This window comes from Pelobates fuscus, chromosome 4 (assembly GCF_036172605.1).
Source record: "Pelobates fuscus isolate aPelFus1 chromosome 4, aPelFus1.pri, whole genome shotgun sequence".
NCBI classification, from domain to species: domain Eukaryota; kingdom Metazoa; phylum Chordata; class Amphibia; order Anura; family Pelobatidae; genus Pelobates; species Pelobates fuscus.
Window position 1 is genome coordinate 102,912,324 of NC_086320.1, and position 17,136 is coordinate 102,929,459.

General features: G+C 41.0%; 1 protein-coding gene across 1 annotated transcript in view; it reads left to right on the top strand.

Moving 5' to 3' along the window:
• Positions 1–17,136, top strand: part of GAREM1 (GRB2 associated regulator of MAPK1 subtype 1) — a 170,036-nt gene that overhangs the window by 37,498 nt on the left and 115,402 nt on the right. The gene's annotated exons all lie outside the window — the stretch shown is intronic.

A 17,136-nucleotide genomic window follows, 5' to 3' on the forward strand; every position in this document is an offset into this window, starting at 1 on the left:
ATATTATTATTATCATTAGGTATCAATATAGCACCAACATATCCAGAAGTGCTGTACAATATAGTGAATCCAAACAAATAATAAACACATACTGGTGCTGATGGAAATTATAGACCTGTAAGTTTAACTTCTGTTACTTGGAAAGTATTTAAAGGGTTATTAAGGGATAATAATCAGGAATTCATTATGATGAACATTGTTATTAGCAATGGTTTTATGACACATACGCCATGTCAAACTAACTAAATTGCATTCTACAAAGCAGTAAGTAGAAGTATAGATTAGGGTGTTGCAGTGGAGATGTGATCTACTTGGATTTTACCATGGTGTCCAATACGGTTTCACACAATAGGTTAGTGTTCAAACTATAAGAAATTGGTCTGGATGAAAATTCTTGTTCTTAGGTAGAACATTGGCTTAAAGGGACACTCCAGGCACCCAGACCACTTCTGCCCGTTGGAGTGATCTGAGTGCCAACGCCCACCACCCTTAACCCTGCAAGTGTAATTACTGCAGCTTTTATCAACTACTATAATTACCTTGCAGGGTTAAGTCCTCTTCTCGTGGCTGTCTATCGGATGGCCACTAGAGGGACTTCCGTGTTCTTAGAACACGAAAAGTGTTTTAAAGAACGCTGGACGTCCTCACTCTATGTATGAGGACTTCCAGCATCACTGGAATCCCCATAGGAAAGCTTTAAATAATGCATTCCTATGGGGAGGTCTAATGAGCGGCCATTGGCGCGCATGCGCATTAAGTCTCCCCCCGTCGGCGGGGGAGGAGCGTGGACGGAGCCTGACCAGCGCCGAGGGACATCGGCGCTGGATTCAGGTAAGTCACTGAAGGTGTTTTCACACCTTCAGCAACATGGGATGGGGGGCTGGGAGAGAGAGGGCACTGCAGGAACGGATATGTTTTCCTGACACTGGAGAGTCCATTTAAAGATGGATTCCATAGAGATGCCATGAACGGTAAAGCTGGACAAAATTAGTAAGTCAGTCTCCATCAGGGTTCTGTTCTGGGTGCACTTCCATTAACATGTTTATAAATGAAATAGCCATTTAAAGTAATGTTTCAGTGTTTGCATGATATAGATCTGGTGTAGAGGGTTTTAGATATATTGGGAGACAGGGCACTCAAATGGCAGATTACATTTATTTTTGAATAATGCATTCACGGTAGTGAATTAGGAATAACACACGAGAAGGATTTGAGAATTGTTATAGAAAACAAACTAGACAACAATGTGCAATGTCATAAGTACCCACATATAAGGGAAAAAATTGAGTTGTTGTCCCCCAGCCTGAGAGGCAACCAAGGGCTGAGAGGAAACAGCACCAAGGTTACCTGTGGTTGTTCTCTCTAAGGTAAGGGGATAACCCTAATAAACAATCTTGTGAAGACACTAAACAGGAATCCTTGAAAAACAGGAAAACCTGAAGAAAAGGAGAACAGTGATAAAAATGAAGGAAGCCCTAACCTTATTAGTAACCAGGAGTTATATTTAAAAAGAATGACTTGTAAAGAAAAAATACAATGGATATCAGAGGGATGATGTAAGTTTCCCCATGAGAGGCTATGGTAGTTAGCCTGTAATGATAGTAGGGGAAACTATGTACAAGCTACTACCCGATTGTGATTAAAACAATTCCTACAGGGGAGAAAAAATGAACATAAAGGTTGATACTAGTGAGATTTGAGGTAGATGACAATTACAAATATAAATAGAGGGGATCATAAAAGACAGCTCCCTTAGGAATAGTCTGAGTAAGGCTCCAGGGTTCATAAAGAAGCTGTTACATAGTTAAAAAGCTGAAAAGAGACTTGCGTCCATTAAGTTCAGCCTTCCTCACAGATGTTTTTGCTGTTGATCAAAAAGAAGGAAAAAAACCTAGTCTGAAGCACTTCCAATTTTGCAACAAACTAGGAAAAAAATCCTTCTTGACCCCAAAATAGCAGTCAGATGTCTCCTTGGATCAAGCAGCTGTTACCCCACTAATTAGAAATTATATCCCTGTATGTTATGTTTTTGCAAGTATTGATCCAATTGCAGTTTAAACATCTGTATGGACTCTGATAAAACCACCTCTTCAGGCAGAGAATTCCATATCCTTATTGCTCTTACTGTAAAAAAACCATTTTCTTTGTCTTAGATGAAATCTCCTTTCTTCCAGCCTAAATGCATGACCTTGTGTCCTATGTATAGCCCTGTTTATGAATAGATTTCCAGATAATGGTTTGTACTGGCCCCAAATATATTTGGATGATGTTATCATATCCCCTCTGAGGCGCCGTTTTTCCAAACTAAAGAGATTTAGATTTTTTTTAACCTTTATTCGTAACTAAAATGCTTCATTCCTTTTATCAATTTTGTAGCTCGTCTCTGCACTTTTTATAGTGCCATGATATCCTTCTTTAGAACAGGTGCCCAAAACTGCACAGCATATTCAAGGTGTGGTCTTACCAGCGATTTGTAAAGAGGCAAAATTATATTTTCATCCCGAGAATTTATGCCCCTATTTATACATGACAAAACCTTACTGGCCTTAGCAACTGCAGATTGACATTGCATATTGCTGCATAAGGTGTTGTCTATAACAATTCCCAAATCCTTCTTGTGTGGGGTTATCCCAAATTCACTACCATTTTTAAGGTGTAAGTTGCTTGTGCATTCTGGACCCCGAAGTGCATAACTGTGTATTTCTCTACATTAAATTTAATCTGCCATTTTAGTGCCCAGTCCCCGATCTATCCAAATCCCTCTGCAGCAAAGCAATATCCTGCTCACATTTTATTACTTTACAAAGTTTTGTGTTACCTGCAAACACTAAAAGATGGCTTTCAGTGCCAATTTGAAGATCATTTATAAATATGTTAAATAGAAGCGGCCCCAAAACAGAACCCTGAGGGACACCACTTTCCACTTTTGTCCAGCTTGAAAATTTACCATTAATGACAACTTGTTGTACTCTATCCTTAAGCCAATGTTCTACGCAAGAACAAGAATATTCATCTAGACCAATTTCTTTTAGTTTGAAGACTAACCTATTGTGAGGAACCATATCAAATGCCTTGGCAAAATCCAAGTAGATCACATCCACTGCAACACCCTGATCTATACTTCCACTTCTTCGTAGAATTCAATTAGGTTAGTTTGACATGACCTATGTTTCGTAAAACCATGCTGATTATTGCTAATAACAAAGTTCTTCACAAACCCACAAAACACAATAAAGCAGGTAAGCCCCTAAAGCAAAATATGCTGTAAGGGGGTACAAATGTCTTAAGATCGGTTATATCACATCAAGTGAATGGCTGAAAGAGCTAATAATATGGTAAAACAGTTCGTAAAGAAGCTGTGATTCATAAATTGAGAATATATGGGGTGTCAGCCCAGAATGAAATGTAATCACAAAGTCAATGAATAAAAGGGCTATAGTAGATCAATACAGAAATACAGACCGCCATCTCTCCTTTAATTCTTGCTTGACTATATTGGACAAAATTTGACAACTTCCTTTTTTTTTTTTTTTTTACCAAAAACCACTGCTTAGTGGATACATTCCCAAGTATTCTGTTATTTTTGGAATTGCACAAGTGAATGCAACATTTTCTCTGCAGTCAATTATTATTATTTTTAATTCTCCTCTGCAGTGTTCCGTGTAACATAATGACATTTGAAATGCTTGGACGTTCATAGCCAGGAGCAGTGTGACATGATCTAGTCTAGAGGATTCTCTGCTGTGTGTCCAGTTTCATTAATATCACTGTGAAAGCTCCTGCTATGAATGGGAGGCTTAACTCCAGGAAAATAAAGAAAATCACTGCACTAAGAGCATGATATGGAATACATTTGGAAATTAACACTAATGTACCTTTATTTACAGCTCTCTAAATTTTGATACAAGATATTCAACAAAGTGTTTTTTTGTTTTGTTTTTTTGATATGTTAAATCTGCTATCCTTCAGCAAAGAATGTGTGGGTGGATAAAACGCACCTAAAAGTTGGAAGTAAAGAGGGGTTTATTTTATATGGAATAGAAGGGAGACAGAATTAAACTGCATTCAGAGACCTGGCATTATAATTTAAATTCTGAGGAACGAGGTGATTGTATTTTGCAATGGGGCATTATAGATCATTTTTGGAGATTCTCCTTGAATGCCAATATACTCCTCAAAACATTTTTAGGGTCTGCCTATTCAAAACGTAACCGGATATTCCAGGCTTAAATGCAATAATCCATATGGTACAGCAAGATATGTTTTGTATTTTTTATTTATTTATTATTATTCGCATTATTCCACACAGATAATTCTAACACTCCAACCTTTGAAAATGGTGAAACAATTAAAGGAAGGGGAAAAAGGAGAAATGCTGCCCAATTTTCTTATCTAGAAAAGATATGAACCCTATTTCCAATTCCCCTCCTTTCCTGTCCTATGCAGGAGAAAACGCGGTGTGTGTGTGTGTGTGTGTGTGTGTACAAGCTGGCGCAGGAGCTAGCGGTTTCTCTAATTTAGTGTGTGTGTGTGTGTGTGCGCGCGTTTGTGCGTTCGTTCGTTCCCTGTTTATCATCCTGCAAATTTAGAATGCATAATTACATTTGGCCTAGCATTCATTCTTCTATATCTGTTTTAGTTGTGTATTTTCAAGCTGTAGTTATTTCTTTTTATAGAAATAGAGAGAGCTGAGTCACATCCATTTAATTCCAGCAACCTCCATTATGTAGCTCATTTGATCGCGTTGCACTTTGCATGCAGTCATTTCACATGGTGGCCATTAAATAGCTCTGTATGTGGTGGTGCCGGGTTAGACATGCTTTTACCTTGGTATCATCTTTATAGCCATCTATTTACTAATAGGACAGGTCGAAGAATGCAGTTAAAAGCTCGAGCTCAACCTTGATAATGCATCATGTGAATACTACATTATAAGAATGAAAAAAATATATATATATTTTTATTAACTATAAATCTCTTGTGACCTCATGCCACTAGGAAGTGAGTTAACTAGAATGATGCTCACATAGTATTTTTTGGAAGCTGTGTGTATAGTGTGTAATCCACTGCACATCAGTAACTTCATAGGATTTGTACTATGGCGCCTTCCCTACCTCACTGCTTTTTCAGCTAAATGGTAGACTTTGCATACAAAATTAAAAAATATTTGAGACTGCTCTGTCACTTCTGTGTAATTCATAAAGATATAATCATCGTACAGTGTGATTGAAACTCTTTCCCTTCGTCCCATCTCTGAATATTGCATGGTTTCACCCTGACCCACCATTAAAAGGGAGTGTGGAACCCCGTGTTGATTACCCCACACCAAAAGCAGGAGTTGGTGATTGTTATATTTTCATCTGCATATTAGATTAACCCACTTACTGCTACCATGAAGTCTGGCGGTCCCCTGAACCCCATAGTTGGCAAAGGAGATGGGATAAGGTGACATGTATACAAGGTGAGGTAAACATTTCAATATGATACTAGTAAACAGGGTGTAGAAAGGAGGGGGGTAAAACGAATCCTCTCCCCTGAAAATCATGGAGAATAATGAAAGGGATACGAGAAAGGGAATGGTTGTCTTCTCCAAAGGGGACAATCTTAGAGGCCACTAGGTTCCTGCTATTTATGGAAAACTGATGTCCCCTAATTGTAAAATTAAGCACTTCGTGCTTTTATTCTTAATTACAATATTGGTCTGTGAAATAAATTTACCTCCAGGGAGAAACAACATTACAATTCATATTATTCTTGGTAACAAAAAGAAATATAACATTATTTTTCAGCTGGTACGAACGAATTAAATTCCTTTTTCGCCTACGTCCAAATGAATGTGCGTCTGGGATTTACCTGTGGGTTTTTATTCAATAAATTAGACTCCACAGGTAAATCCCGGACGGATCAATTTATTTGGGCGTAGATTAAGAGGAATTTCATTCGTTCACACCAGCTGAACAGTCTAGTAACAATTAAAGCCGACGATTGCGTAGTTTAATTTTCTTTGGTTTTCTCTATAAAAACATAAATATTTTTTTCATTACCATCACAGAATTTATTCAGGATCTTTGTTATATTTTGAGTATTAGCACAAGTGTACTGTACTCCCCACCCGCCTTTAATGCTGATTTTAAGTGTTTGTGCCATGAATCTGCTATGCTTAAAAGCTGGAACAGCTGTTAGTAGATCTGTGGGTTGACTTGAGTGGGTTGTTAGAAACTTGTTAAGACTGGTTTGATTAGTTAATGTTTCTTAATAGGTGTTCATTACTTGGCTGTATCCTGTTATTATTCAGGATGGTATTGCTTAAGTATAATACTTACAGTGGTTTCCCACACATTCTGCTCATTGTGCAGTTGTTTAAAAAGAAGCATTGCCTATGCTAAATATTCGTTTCCAGATTGCTATTGGTAGTGTATGTACATATGTATATGGGTGTATGAAGTGTAATATATGTTACATGATCTGTTCTTTCTTTTGATAAGCAAATACATTTTTTTTCAAACCCTGTACTGCATGGATGATAACCTCTGTGCAATCTGGAGGCCCTGATATCGGGCAGAATAAGGACATAGATGTCTTGGTCTGCCCAAGACTAGTAGGAGTTATAGTATCTTAATGAGGACGGCTGAAGCAGCCCACTTAAACTATAACTTGCAATGGTCTGACGGCAAGCTTCCCCTAAAGTGAAGTCCTCCCTTTAATCCCTACACCACGGGTGCACAAAGGGTGGATCCCCAGATGTAGAACTACAACTGCCATGATGCTTTGCATGCCTTTAGAATGACAAAGCATAATTTTAAAACATCTGGGGATCTACCTTTTGGGCACCTTTACCCTACACTATATTAAAGGTGTCTATAACGCTTTTTATAACAATGCATTGTTTTTCCCTTTTATTATTCCAATATTGGTCACTCGTGATCTTGTCCACCACGCTTATTGTCTCTAAAAACCTTAATTTTTAGTTAAAGCTTACCTTAAATCCAGCACTAGACGAGATTCTCCTCGCTTGTTTCCAATTCCCATTTGTAATGATGCGGCTTCATCCGTGGTCCAATCACATGCTTCTTCATGAAGAATTATTTGATTGGGCCATTTCCCTAGCTCAGAGTGCATGCGTGTGCTCTGGGCCAATGAGGGCTTTAATGAAAAATCATGGTTGAAAATACAGCGAGGTGAGCGAGCTGCTGGCAAGGGAGAAGCTAATTACATTAGTCACCAGCGTTTTAACGAGAGACTTCTTTTTTGCACAGGATTGATATTAGACAGCCTGGAACAGGGGGTGTAACTGGATTGCCCTAGTTTACTAAACTACACATTAACCCCTACAATACATTAGCATTAAATGTTAATCCCTACACTACACGAACACTATGACTTCATAACTACATTATCACTAAACATTAACCACTATACTACACAATAACAACTACACAACATTATCTCTAAGCATTAACATCTACAATACAATAATACTATCACTAAACATGAATCCATAAACTACATTAAATGGTTAATATTGGTGCAGTGTAAGTGACAGACCTACACCCGTAAGTGGAGCGCTCAAACACATATATGGCTTACCAAAACGTAGTCTCATTCAATGGTACAATATGGAGTACATGTCAAAGTAAAATACAAAAAATACAAAATACAAAAATGGCCAATACGTGTTTCACTCTCAAATAGAGCTTCTTCAGTCAGCTCTATTTGAGAGTGAAACGCGTATTGGCCATTTTTAAAGGACTTTTATTTGAGGACTTTCATCATCTTTGTTTTTATATTGATTTTATACCAATAAATTCACCATTTTCATTTAAGACCTCACTCAAGTTCTTTTTGGAGCCTCCAAGGAATCCTCACAGGGGTAGTGCCATCCCCATTCAAATTGGCACAATACCTATACACCTAGAGACAGGATCCGTAGGCTCAGGACCAGGTGAGCACCACATTTATTGAACACATATTTGTGTTATTTATCATCATAAATCTACACATTGGTCTGCTTTCCTTTTTGTATTCCCGAGAAATTCTCCAAGCCGAAGTAGGAGGGTGGTGCTACCAAAACAGCACACAAGCCTTTATACGGAGCCAGTGTTTCCCATATACAGACTCCCTGAAATGTGAGTGTAATATTCAGCACGATATTATCATAATCACTGTGAAGCCATTTAAAGTACCATCTACACTATATTTTATTTTTTGTATTTTACTTTGACATGTACTCCATATTGTACCATTGAATGAGACTATGTTTTGGTAAGCCATATATGTGTTTGAGCGCCCAACTTATAGGTGTAGGTCTTTGTCACTTACACCGCACCAATATTTACTACATTTGTTCAGTGGAATAGAGGATATTTCCACACTAGTATATTAAGCTGCCTGTAAATCACTTTTTGACTCTTCTGAGCACTTTTGTCATACACACTCCTCCGTAAAAAGAGGCAACCTTTGATTGGTATTCATACATTAAATGGTTACCCCATGCATTATAACCATTGCAGCCTGCTGTAGTGGTTATGATACCAGTAGTGCCCCGGCCCAGGGGTCCCAGAAATGGGGCAAACTGTTTTGCAATGGATTGCCTTCTTACCTGGGCTCCGATGTTCCCTGGTAGTCCAGTGACATGCTTCAGTCTTTTGCAGTTCAACCATCAACATTCTTTGGCTGAGAGTGTCAGCTGACAACTTTTAGCCAATGACTGTCATTCTGTGCAATGAAAGCTTTCCATAATTGACGTTAGCCAACCTGGAACTCTGGTTCCAGGCTGACTGACGACACCACTATGATGCTGCAGGAGGTGGAATTACATGTCTGGCAGTTTCATAGTGTAACACTGCACATGCCAACCCCAGGCACCATGACCACTTCAAATCACTGAAGTTGTCAGGGCGCTTGGAGTAAGCCTTTAACACTTACTCTAACACTTGAACTTACCTTCAGTCTCATGGTTTATTATGTCGTCTTCAGAACTCCAAATACTGCTTTTGGGGTGTGCCTTCACTTTGACTATATTTGCTTTATCTAAATTTTTTTTTTTGTTATATAGTAACATGTACAGGGCTTAATGGCCTATTAAGTCTGTTATTTTGACACAAATAATGTAACTTTTTGTTAATCAACAAGGCACACAGCAGGCATGCCGGTACATAGAGCGTAAAAACTATATTATTTATTGTGTTAAAATCTATAGGTTTACGTGTACACTGCATGTTTAGAGTAGAATGCTTTTCCATGTGTACCAATCTTCCGCTCCTTGATAAGTGTATCATTTGTTTTCAATACAATTTGTATATCTGTGTATCTATATACATTTTAGGAAAGTTGGAAGGTATCTCCAATGCATGCTTTTCATTAATAGTACGTACTTGGATTGTGACATAATTTCCAGTCCACTCTGTGTCTGGGGAAGCATTATTCATCTTGAAACATTGTGGAGCTCTATAAATAATTTGTACTCTTTCTAAGGCTATAAACCTTTCTCTTTGTCTTATTTTGCCTCTGTTCTTCAGTACACATACATGCATGTGTAATTAAGCTGATTTTTTTTTTTGTTTTGTTTTTTACTACAATAGAAATACAACTAATTCTCAGTGTAACCTCTATTTTTGTATTGCCATCTATCTATCTATCTATTGAAAACTTCACTTCTATTCACTTTTGGATCCAATTACCAGTTTTGTACGCTGTTATCCAAGTGTAAAACATCCGAATTTTCAGAGTGTATCACAGATATTCACAGAATTAAAACACATTGTAATGTGTATTCAAACTAAACTTTTGTCTGTATATATACACTGATCCTGAACATCTAGCTCTGACCAACTGATAAAAACGGTTTTATAGGATTACACGTGTAGCTTGTGATAAAAACAGGTCAGTTGGGTTATTATCCTAGTTTATTGTTAAATAACCACACAGGAAAGCAGAGCTTCTCACCAGGGGTGCTCGCTGTTGCTCATCCATGCTGTTAAAATATGTACTTGAAAGTCCACTTCTTCACATGTGTAAACCTCTCTGATTAGCTTGCTGAATCCCAGGCCATATAATTGATGACTTTAAAAGCTCTCTTGCACAGAGAATGGATATGCTCATATGTTCTATTTGCAGTCAGTAATTCCCATTTCCTGCTCTTAGATCAGTAATAAAGGAGCCATGGCTTTGGGTAAGAATGCAGTCATTGTGCTATGCTAAAGGCTTGAACATTAAAGGACAATACAGAATATTAACATTGTGAGAGAGTCTGGAGGTCCTGGGTTTAAACCTCTTTAAATCGGTTTCTGGCAGGAGCACGTGAGCTACTGAATAATGACCATCAATACAGCCTTATAATTAAAATACAGAGACATAGAATCTTAATTTTGGGAAAAAAATAAATTTAAATGTGACATTGGCCTAATATTTACACCTGGTGCTCTTAACAAAGGGATGTGAAGTATCTGTGGTTTATTTTGTGTACTCATCTGTCTTTAACAATGGGTTTTCTACGCTGCTCTGTCAGATCCCGGCCGGCATATATTATTTATACCATTACAATATCTATTGTAGAATCAAAGGCAACTGAATGGTTGGACCTAGTCCAGATAAGTACACTCTATAGTGTGCGTTCTAGTAAAAGGCTTGGGCATCAGACCAAGTAACCCACTGAAAATTTATGAGCGTTTAATTAAAACTGTGCTTTCCAATTGTTTTATTTTCTCATTTGGTCTGTGTCAAAGTTGCTTCTTTCAGAATATTAAGTGAATTTAACTGGAATACTCTTTTGATTTGAGTCATGTAAATGATCAATTGGGTCATTTAGCAGACTCTGGGATTGTAGAACACTTGGCCCTTGAAAAGACGCCAAAAGATCTTGCTTAACTAGGTTTTAACACTCTACGTGAAATGGGGAGGCAGAACAGGTTGCAAAAGTAATTTATTCTTTACCGTTCCGGGACTTAACCGGTTAATATGAACTAAACAATCATGACCTTATGGTAAGGAGAAAAAACATGGCAGAATATGACGAAAATGAACCCATGATCTGCAGCAGCTAATGTTGTTTTCCAATTTACTGTTGAGCCTGCAAACAAGCCTTTTGTTTCAGATTTTATCTGTCTAGAAATTCTGAATGATTTTCCTCTGAGCCGTGCGGTTTATGAAAGAGTAGAAGATGTGAAATTATTTACTGTGCTGCTTTTACAATGCCAGAAATAGATTTTACGGAGGCAAAAAAAAAGGAAAATAAGCTGGTGAAATAAAGCCACACCAGCTTTTGAGTGGTTTGTCTCCGTCCCTGCTGTTCTACCAAGAAATGTACTGATTGTCTTGCGTTGTATAATGATCTAAAACATAAAAATGCTTTCCCTTTTTAGAGAATTTTAGAACGTGGTGACTAAAACTGGTGTGAGTCACTGAGCAGCCTACGGGCCAAGCATCCAGTCCAAATGACTGACTCAGAGAGGTTCACACATTTACATACCAATCTACTCATTCTGCCATGTCGGCTTTCATCACACGGGAGCATATCAGAATGGTAAAAATCCTTTTAGCTATGACGAATATACAAATATCACCTTGTATATTATACTTGTCCATCCTCGTTTTTATATTTGTACTTCAATTTTTCTAGTTATGTCTGGCCATTTACGTTAATAAAAAGTTGGGGGATTTTATAGGTTGTCTCTTATCGAGAAAACTGTTCATCTCATTTGCATTTGAGGCTGGAGAGTATAATGGAGTATATTTACTAACGTTTGAGTAAAAAGTTTAAATTTTGATAAATTTAGGTAAGTGAAATTGGGACTTTGAACGTTCTCCCAGCAGTTTACACTGTGCCAAATGGATTGTTAGATCTCATTTAAAGCGACATAAGAAATCCATGCCTCTGTCTTATTCTTATATACGTGCTCTTATTATTGATGGGGCTTATTCAGGCCATTTCCTTCCATATTTCCCAGGATTTAAACTGTATGTGTAATATAAGTTATCCTCAGTCATGTCTCTCTGCACAATGAGATGGCTGGCCAATCACAATGTTGCTTTCAGCCTCAATGCAAATGACATGGGCTGTCAGTGAAACTTCTCTGAGACCTCACGCTCAATCCGTAATGTCATGGTACCTGCATATGATCATTTTGACTAGATATCAACAGTGTTATGTGCTGTTCACTTTTACAAACACATATAGCACTTCAAAATAACAAAGTATTTTCTAAATCTTCAGCAATATATATGGCATTTAATCATGCATTTGTGTAAAACTCTTAACTATGAGCAAGTTTGGTCTTGCAGCACTGTGCTGTAATATGAATATAGATTTGAAAATGTCTGCTTACTGCCTGTCTGATATGCTAAACTAATTGTACAGGGTGTAATGAGAGAAAATAATGGCATTCACAGCAACCTGAATCTAGATCAAATGAGTCACAAGAGGGAAAGGACCGAATTATCCATTCATTGTGATCATGTGGAATATATTTACAGGGCAGTCTAACAACCTTGAGCCAAGTTTAGCATGGGAAATCTGTTCTGCTCCCATTATCCTTCGGTGTTCAAAAGCCACTTAGATTACTAATGTCATAAAGTTCTGTTCCGTTCTTATTTAACCTGTTGTGTTCCAGAGGGATGAACAATGCATTGCTTGGCCCTCTGGCAATAAAACCTTCCAGGGACGTTAAAACGGGATTCACGATTTGTAATGTATTTGTGACAATATATTCTCCTTTTAATTGACAATCTTGAATCTGGATTCATTGCTGACAAGACTGCTGATGTTGATACTCTGTCATCCAGCGCTGTCTGCTAACAAACCTTACTGCTAGTTAAAATACCTGTCGCCTGCAAATGATTCCATTCGTGAAACATATGGGAATTAAATAAAGTCAAATTAAGTGTGCTGTGTTAGAACCAGTGCTTATAAATGTATCACCTGCCCCGCATCTGTGCTAACCAGCTGTATGGCTAAAAGTCCATATTCTGTTATGCTCCATTATATTTTCCAATCTCTAAACAATGTATAAAACTGACAAAGTATGGCAGCTAACTTAAAAAAAATGTTAAGGGGGCGGAGCCTGAAGGCCGATGGAGCAGGACGTGTAAAGCCTGAGCTCTCCTGTCCACGAGCCACAATCCGCCAACATCGGCACCTTTTCCCGACCATCCAAACGCACAAAAGGGTTACACGCTACCCACAGTACCCCCCGCTCAACATCACTATGGGGGGCACCAAAAAAAAAAAGGACATCCCTGTTCCGCGCCACCAGGGAACAGGGGCGGCCATCTTTAACCCAGGAGGCCCAAGAATCCGGGGCTGAAACAGACGACAGCGAAGCCCCAGATAGAGAAACGGCTACAAACTGCCGCACGACGCAAGAACCACTTACCAAATCCGACCTCCGCCAAATGCTGCAAGATGCCACGGCGGACATAAAGGCGCAGACGGCCACAGAACTGGAGCGACACATCTCAGGCCTAAAAGGGGAAATCGAGGCCCTGAACAACCGCACATCCCAGACAGAAGCTGACATAACACAAATTAAAGTGAACACTACCCAGCACAAACAAGATATCTTCTACCTAAGCGATAAAGTGCAATTCCTTGAAGATAGTCTGGAAGACCTCAACAACCGCTCTCGCAGGAACAATATTAGAATAAGGGGCATGCCAGAAACAGTGGATGCAGATGCCATATTACCCATGCTGCAAGAACTGTTCCGGTTCTTGCTCCCGAACTCCTCAGACCAAGACAGGGAGATAGACAGGGCACACAGGGCCTTGCGACCCATAGCCCTCAACCCATCAGTCCCCAGAGACCTCATCGTCCGCCTTTTACACTTTGCCACGAAAGAAAAAATCAAAGAACCGCGCAACCAAAGCATGGGACCCACACACTTGCCTTCTTCCAGGACCTAGCTCCAACCACACTGAGGAAACGAAGAGACTCACTATAGCACTAGCCCAACAAGGACTAAGGTACAGATGGGGCCATCCCTTCAAACTTCAAGTCCGCATGGGAGAACAGGAACACATTCTACACCACCCGGCTGCAATGGAAGAATTTGCAGCGGCCCTGGGGCTACAGCTCGCCACTGTGGCACCACCAAGAGACCGTAGCAACAACAACGAAACCAGGGAGGCCTACGCTAACTAACGTCCCCAACAGACACACCGACATCAAGACAGAAAAGGGCCCCCCTGACAACCGGGACTACCAGCCAGGCCACTGTGACCTGAACCCAGCCCGCACGGCCTCTGGACTCTCTCTTTACCCAGCGGAGCCTACCGCTGTAAACCAAACGAGGACTCAGGCCTGTATACCCTGAAATGTTGAAATGTTTTACTGTTTTACTGTTTGCGCTCATTCCTGCTATGATGATAATGTGGAGGATAACATGCTGGCGCACATGTGCCAAAAATACACCAGACCAGGGGACTAGGCCGAAACTACCAACGCCACAGAAAATCCCTAACCCTCCCCCTCTCTTACTATTCTCACAATTTCCCACAACAATATACCACTATAAGGGCGAGGGTCTGGCAGAAGCCATTACAAAGCCCAAACCACACTCCCATTACCCGGCCGGCCATGGCACAATCCGCCATCACAGCGGCAGGCCCACTCCGTGCCACGGGCCAACACGACTATCAAACCGCATCGCTAGACAACTAAAATGCCATGGGATAAAACACCTAGAAACCCTACGCTACCTTTAATATGGCATATGTGTGATATTGCACTGTTCCTCATTTGCTATGACATGGGTGATAAATTGCGCTGTTCTCCCTTTACTAGGATACAGATGTTAAACTTCACTGTCCTCCCTTTACTAAGGCGCACAGATGTTAACGAGCACTCTTCTCCCATTACTGAGACACAGGTATTGAAGGGCACTGCTCCCCCCTTGCTATGGCACAGGTGTCAAAGTGCACCACTCTCCCTTTACCATGACATAAATGTTAAATTGCACTGTTCTCCCTTTACCACGGCATAGGTGTTAAATTGCATGGCTCTCCCTTTACTCTGGTACTGATGTTAAATCGCACTGTCCTCCCTTCACTAAGGCATGGGTACTAGCGAGCACTGTTCTCCCTTTACTAAGCCACAGGTGTCAAAGAGCACTGCCCTCCCTTTACTGTAGCACAGGTGTCAAAGTACGCCACTCTCCCTTTACTATGACATGAGTATTAAAATGCACTGTTCTCCCTTTACTACAGCATATGTGTTAAATTGCACTGTTCTCCCCCCTACTGCGGCATGGGAATTACATTGCACTGTTCTCACAAGGTATATAGGGACCACCCTAAAAGGTAGAAAGGGGCCGAATGGAATGGAAAAACAGAGAAAGGGGGACAAAAAGAGAAAAGGGAAAGTAATGACAACTAAAAGGGAAAAAGGAAAGACTAGGAGCAACACAAAAAAAAAATAAAAAAAAAATAAAAAGGGGAGAACAATAAAAAAAGAGACAAGGGAATACGAAACATAGGGACCTTATGGGTACTAGCATTAGGCCACGGCAGAGCACCCAAAATGCAGACGAGCACCCAGCCTCGCCACACAGCCACTAAACACCCCTGAAGGGGCAAGCGTTCGAGACCTAAGGGTATAGACCACTTGACCAAGGGCACAGAGACAGCGGTCCCAGGTTGCCAACATCACAGATGCAAAGGGCGCCCCCCCTCCCAACGACTTACTGACCCTCCACAGTTCTAGTACCCAAGAGTCAAACGACCAACCCAACGCGCACGATTCACAATTCCGACACAAAGCTGGCACCATGAGGGCCCCCCGCGACCCAAGAACACGCAACAACTAATGATATGCACATTCTCTCTGCAGATCACCGGAACCCTCAACACCTCTACGTACTGGGCCATACCACGGCCTCCTCCTGAGTGACACCCCAGCCACCGGTATCTAGTGACCTGACAAAATACCACGATTAAGGTAACACACTCATGGCTCGGAGAGGACGGGAGGTAAGGTCAATCCCCCCTCCAGGCAGCTCCGACCCGACTCACACAACCTAACCACAACAACCCCCCAGTAGCAGACGGCCACGCCTGCTTCCCCCCCACCGGGACAACAGACCACCCAAGAGGGAACAGGCATTGGACGGCACCGACACGCAGGTACCTACACCCCCTCAACCTCCGCCCCCGCCACACCGGGCAGCCTAGGTTTAAGACCAGGAAACACCCGACCCTCACCCCACTTACAAGGCGAACCCCTGACCTCATACACCCAAGGACTTGGTTCCCCAAGTATAACGGCCACCGAATATACAGACAACCCTTCCACTCCGGACCTACGCATACCCCCCCCCCCCCGACACCCCACATACCCACCAAGAGGCACACAGCCGCTACACACTACAGACACTCGGAGGACTGACCTACTCCACACCTAACGGGACACCATGAACACCAAACTGACATGCGTATCCATCAACTGCAAAGGCCTTAACAACCCCGCGAAAAGACATAAACTAATGAGATGGGCAAACCGTACAAACGCAGATATAATATTATTGCAAGAAACCCATTTTACACAGGCCAAACCTTTCCCTCTTACCAGCAGACATTACCGGGAGTGTCACACGGCAAACTCCCCCATGACCAAACAAAATGGAGTTGCTATCCTGATGCGAAAAACTTGTCCACTCAGCACTAAACAAAAAATGAAAGACCCACAAGGCAGATTCATCACACTCATGGGTCAGGCAGGACACAACCAATATGCCATAACCTCACTATACGCCCCAAACACCCCAGATAAAGAATTTTGGGACACGTTCCAAGCACACTTAGCTCTAACCCCAGGCCACCTCCAAATTGTAGGCGGCGACTACAATGCCACAATGTCACCGGCGGTGGACAGACTACGAACCCAAAAACTCCCAAACCCCATACCCAAAATAGACAGACTATTGCAAGACTTCGTGCAAAGACAGAGACTGGTAGACGTCTGGCGCCTGCTCCACCCGACCACCAGAGATTACACATTTCATTCCCACCCTCACAACTCGTACTCCCGCATTGACCTTTTTCTGATTTCACCCCCCCTCTCGCACATGACCCAAACAGACGACATAGGCAACATCACGTGGTCAGACCACACGGACATCACATTATCAATCAAGGTCCCCGATG